Raw genomic sequence first — 6,055 nt, 5'->3', positions numbered from 1 at the left:
GTGAGGAAGTCCAAGCCAGCTGGTATACAGGGAGCTTGTGAAGAGGCCATATGTAGGGTTCTGGCTGACTGTCAGGCCCAGCTGCCAGACCGTATGTGAGAGAAGATGGTTCCACGTGCTCCCAGCCACACATACACACATACACACACACACACACACACACACACACACACACACTCCCCTTCCAGTCTTCCCAGGGGTCTCCAGCCTGGCAGAGCAGGGGCAACTTGCCCCTCCCTCCACCTTCTCAGAATTTCTGGTCTCCTAAGCCTTGGGAGCACAAGACAGTAATTACTGGATGTGGTAAGTCTGAGGTCGTTTGTTGGGGACTTAGAGAGGCTAGGATGTGAGCCCCCTGGGACCTGGTGACTCCTTCTAGGCCTGAAGGAGGAGCCAGTGTTATTAGTATACAGAACTATAGCCATGGGTATGGGCGTGGGGGGCCTGAAGATTGAAGGCACAATGCCCTAAGGGAGATGGCTGCCACCCATGATGCTCGTGGAGGCGGAAGGGAGATGTGGAAACACCCTATTGTTTGTCTCTTCACACTGATCTACCTACCCAAGAAGGAGGGGAGGCTGGTCATTTTCCCATGGGGCCTGAAGCTGGGAAGTGTGGGCCACATGGAGCATCCTCTCCTAATAACAAGATGAGAGGCAGTAACTCTGTGGTTGAACCTAGTGGGAAGAATGGCACCTTTCTGGCTACAGTGGTGTAGAAGGAGCTTGCCGGATGCCCCAAGGACAGTCAAGGACAGGATGGGGGGTCACCTGTGATGGCTAACAACCATCCTTGTCAGCCAATTGGACTTAGTCTCTTAGGAGACACACCTCTGGGCATGTCTGTGACGATATTTCCAGAGAGATTTGTCTGAGGAGGGAAGACCCACCCTCAGTGTAGATGGTACCACAGCATGGGCTTAGGTCCCATAATGATGACAGGAATTACATAAAAGGTAACAAGGAGCCTGGTGGTGGTGGCGGCGGCGGCGGCGGCGGCGGCGGCGCCTTTAATCCCAGCACTCGGGAGGCAGAGCCAGGTGGATCTCTGTGAGTTCGAGGCCAGCCTGGTCTACAGAGCGAGATCCAGGACAGGCTCCAAAACTACATGGAGAAACCTGGTCTCGAAAAACGGGGGGGGGGGGGGGGGGGGGAGGTAACAAGGAGAAAGTGAGCTGAACACCTGCGTTCATCTCCCTCTGCTCCTGATGGCCAGTACAAGGTGGCCAGCTGCTTCAAGCTCCACCACCCTGCCGTGGTGCACCGTATGCCAAACCATGAGCCCAGACAGCCGCTCCCTCCTTGAGTCGGTTTTGTCAGGTATTTTGACAGAGTAATGAGAGAAGCGACCGAGCTGGGCCCATCTGCGCTCGCTCACTGTGCATTCAGGCTGCCCCTGTGAAGGCGGCAACCAAACCTCTCAGACAGGGTGCACAGAATACTAAAAAATTTAAATGCTCGCAATCAGGACTCTGGGAGTCACGGAGCTGGAATTATTTTGGGAAATTTACAAGTTAAATAACCTAAAAGGCTGCAGATGCAAATGACATGAAACTGGCAAGGGCCAGGAGAGTGCAAGAATGGCGAGACTTTTCTCAGAGAAAGCGGTGGTCAGAGCAGACTCACGGGGGCGAGGAAGGGCAGGGGGGCTATGCGGGGTTGTTGTCTGTCAACTTGACACAAGCTAGGGTCTTCTGGGAAGAGCGAACCTCAAATGCCTCCATCAGATTGGCCTGTAGGCAAGTCTGTGGGGGTATTTTCCTGATAAATGATTGATATAAGGGCCCAGCTCACTGTGGGTGGTGCCGCCTCGCAGTGGGTCCAGGGTTTTATGAGAAAGCAGGCTGAGCAAGCCAGTGAGCAGCACTCCCCGATGGCCACTGCTTCAGTACCCGCCTTCAGGTTCCTGCCCTGACTTCCTTCAATAATCGCCTGTGATCAAGAACTGTAAGCCAAATAAACCCTTTGCAAACTGCTTTTGGTTATGTTTATCACAGTAATGTAATAGGAAGTGAGCTAAGACAGTGGGCCCGAGCCCATGGTGTGGCAACGTTGGGCTCTAACCCAACAGATGCCACATCTACACCGTTCACGGCTCAATGCAGGACCCCAACAGCCCTGTAAAAATTACTTTTTAAAAAAAGCCTGGCCTGGCAGTGTGTACCTGTGATCCCAGCACCAGGAAGGCTGAAGCTGGAAAGGGGCTAGAGGCATGGTTCAGTGGCTAAGAGTACATACTGCTCTGGCAGAGGACCCAAGTTCTGTTCCCATTACCTACATTGGGTGGCTCACAACTGCCTGTAACTCTAGCTCCAGGGAGCTCTTACACCTCTGTCCTCCACAGACAACTGCACCCACATACACATATTCACACAGAGACAGGTAACTAAAAATAATAAAAACAAATACTTAAAAAGTTAAAAACGCCGGGCGGTGGTGGCGCACACCTTTAATCCCAACACTCGGGAGGCAGAGCCAGGCGGATCTTTGTGAGTTCGAGGCTAGCCTGGTCTACAGAGCGAGATCCAGGAAAGGCAAAAAGCCACACAGAGAAACCCTGTGTCGAAAAACCAAAAAAAAAAAAAAAAAGTTAAAAACAAGGTGAAGAATGACCAAGGGAGACACTTGACAATGACCTCTCGACACTGTACATGCATGCTCACCTGCACGTGTGCATACGTACACACACACACACACACACACACACACACACACACACACAGAGGAACACCTTAAAAATGAAATCAAATTTAAAAAAAGCACCTGGCCACAGAGGTGCGGCCATGAGGCAGGCACAGCGGCCTTCAGGAGCTGGCCCACTCTCCGAGATCATTTACTGGTGGCCCCACTGTATCAGCAATCTTTATGGTAAGTGGGAACCCAGGCAAATGAACTAACCTTGGTTTTCTTTGGCTCTGGGTTCTCTGAGACTCTCCTCTAGTCGTGGGAGGGACTGGACCTGAGGTCCTGACCTGGAGAATCAGTGGTCATCCTTTGAATGAGCCCCTTCTGTGCAAGCTTAAAAGAACTGTCAAGTTCCACTCTGCAAACGGCACCCCCACCTCTTTCTACAACCGGATAACACCTGTAACGGCCTCACGGCTGAGCAGGTACAGGTAAGTGACCTTCAGATGGAAGCATCTCAAGGGAATGCTCCTGGAAAACCACCTGTCCTGTGGAGGGGGACCATGGGTCAATCCCAACCCTTCACGGGCTCTGCTTGGTAGTGGCTCTGAGGTCCCTTCTCATGCCAAGAATGAGTTTATATCAGGGACAGCAGGGAGGGTCTCAGAGAGCCCCTAGGCAGGGTCCCCTGCCCTTCAGCTCTTGAGGAAGCAGGTATGAGAAAAGCCTTTGCCCGCTTATCGGCTGTACCTGGTGCCTGAGGCCTCTTGACTCATGTGGCGTGACTGGACTCAGGTTGAACACAGGGGCAGGGCATTGTTTTCTCTGTATAAGTCTAGATAAGGAACCTGGCTGTTACAGATGGATCTAAACCAGCCGGTGATAGGCCCCACCTTCCTGGGGTGGGACCCTGTTTGAAGCCTGGGTCAGCAAGATCTCCCGGCTCAGTGTGGCAAGTACTCACTCAGCTTGGGGTCGTTACAAGCCCCCCGCCCCCCAGAGGGGCAGTGTCCAGTCCTACTCTCCACTGGCCCATACTTTGCAAGCTAGCTGGCTTCAGCTTCTTCAGGAAGCCATGCTAGATGTATCTTCCCCTGTCCAGACTATGTAGGATGTCCAGCTAGTGCTCTGTACTGTGTTCACACGCAGGTCTATCCTAACAGCCCCCAAATGCCACTGTCACGTGACATATCATGGGTCTTACTCATTGAGTACTGTCCAGGACTTTTCAATCTACACACTTAAGATAATTAGTCCTAGGAAAATTTTGTATATTTTTATAGATGTCTAATTTTTTTATTTTATTTCCTATTTTTAGAATCATAGTCCTTGTTTCCAAAATTCCAATTTGTGCATCATGTATCTTCTGCTTTTGTCTCCTCTCAAACCTGCAGAGTTGGAGGCCATGAAGTACATACTCTGGCCACACAGTCTCTGTCAGTTCAGATCTACTCAAAAGCAAGTCCCCGGACAGGGAGATAGAAAGAGCTACGAAGGTTCCGATGGGCGGTGGGGCCTGAGGATTAGACGTGCACCCGGGAGAACCCGGCAGCTGGGCTAGGGTGCCAAAGGGGCTTCTATGGCGGCAGACAGCCCCCCACCCCCCATCCCTTCTCCTGGGCTGGTGCAAGACCCAAGCGCAAGCGGCTCTGAAACTCCCTCGGGAGTCATTTCCGAGATGGACGCCAGGTGGCGCCAGAGCCCGCGCAGCCGGCTGCCGCAGTCCCAGACAAACCCTTCCCTGGAATGGAGGAGCGTTGCTTCCAATGGAAAAATTCTTACATATACAAAAGCAGACAGAATAGTACAGTGAAAAGGCTAACCCAGTTTCCCTAGACCTCAGCCTAGGCACCTGTTCATTTACAGACTACCCACTGTTTCATCTGTAAATATCTGTTACTAATCCAATAAAACAAGTACCTTTTCCCCAACATCCTCTCTCTCTCTCTCTCTCTCTCTCTCTCTCTCTCTCTCTCTCTCTCTCTCTCTCTCTCTCTTCTCTCTCTCTCTCTCTCTCTCTCTCTCTCTCTCTCTCTCTCTCTCTCTCTCTCTCTCTCTCTCTCTGATTTCCCCCTTGGTGTCTCTTTCAAAGCCATTCTATGGGACACAAAGAGCCCACCTGGGCGATCCAGAGTAGTCTCCCTGGGCTGATATCCTTAACCTAATCTCGCCTGCAAACACCCTTTCCCAAGACTTGGCAAGGTCCATGCTGTTAGGACCTGATGTGTTTGGGAGTCACAAGCAGCAGATTGTGGAGAAGTGAGTGACTGGCTCGGGGTGTAGATGACTGAGCGGTGCGGTTGATGTTGGAGCCCAAGTCTTCCAGACTGAGAAACCTAAACACGACTACCACACCTTCATCCCTCGTTCCTCATCAAGACAGTTTGTCGCCACCTCAGCTCAGTCTGGCCATGGTGAGTTGATGGACACCAGGAAAGGTTCACTGTTGGGGTGGGAGCTATCTCACCCCCAGAGAAACAGGTACCCGCAAAGACAGCTGCCCAGTGGTGCCGTCTGTTACCACCCAACCCATCCCTCCTCCGTCTACAGGCACTTACCCGCACTGTGCTGCGTGGGCCAGTGGGTCTGGCATGCTAGGATAGAAGAGACATCCGGCAATAACCCGACTGCACTGCGTGAGAGCAGGTGTAGAGAAACCCTGCTACAGTTTGGAGTGTGAGGCTGGAGGGTTCCAAGAGCCTGCCTCCTCTTCCTCTTCTCATACCAATCGAAGAAGAGCTGGGAAGGCAATCACAGCATCAGGACCGCTGTCCAGCTTTCTATTGCTGGAATAAACACCCTGACCAAAAGCATCTTGGAGAGGAGAGGCTTTATTTGAGCTTACAGTTGTAGTCCGTCCCAAAGGGAAGGCAAGGCAGGGCCTCAAGCAGGACAGAAGCAGGACCGCTGCTTACTGACTTGCTCTTCATGGCTCGCTCAGCTTCTTATGCAATCCAGGGATGCCTGCCTGGTGGGTACAGCCCCCAGTGGGTTGGGCCCTCTGATATCAACCATCAATCAAGAAAATGCCCCCACAGATATGCCCACAGGCCAATTCGATGGAGGCAATTCCTCAGCTGAGGCTCCTCTTCCCAAGTGTTCAATGGACAAAAAAACCTAACCAGTACAACTGGCCCCTTGTCAGCAAGACACACAAACACATCACTACTAAATTATAACCTTTCCTTTCTTACTTATCCCCAATATTTCATTTTAATATCACAATAGAAAACATAAATAAAAGCCCCACAGACATCTGGGTATGGTGGTGTGCTCCTTTAATTCCAACACTCAGGAGACAGAAGCAGGCATATTTCTGAGTTAGAGGCCAGCCTGGTCTACAGAGCCTTGGTCCAGGACAGTGAAGGCTACATAGAGAAACCCTGTCCTGAAAAACAAAAACAAAAACAAAAACAAACAAACAAAAGCCC

The sequence above is a fragment of the Peromyscus eremicus genome, chromosome 3, assembly GCF_949786415.1.
Source record: "Peromyscus eremicus chromosome 3, PerEre_H2_v1, whole genome shotgun sequence".
Taxonomy (NCBI): Eukaryota; Metazoa; Chordata; class Mammalia; order Rodentia; family Cricetidae; genus Peromyscus; species Peromyscus eremicus.
This window is presented reverse-complemented; position numbering follows the sequence as displayed.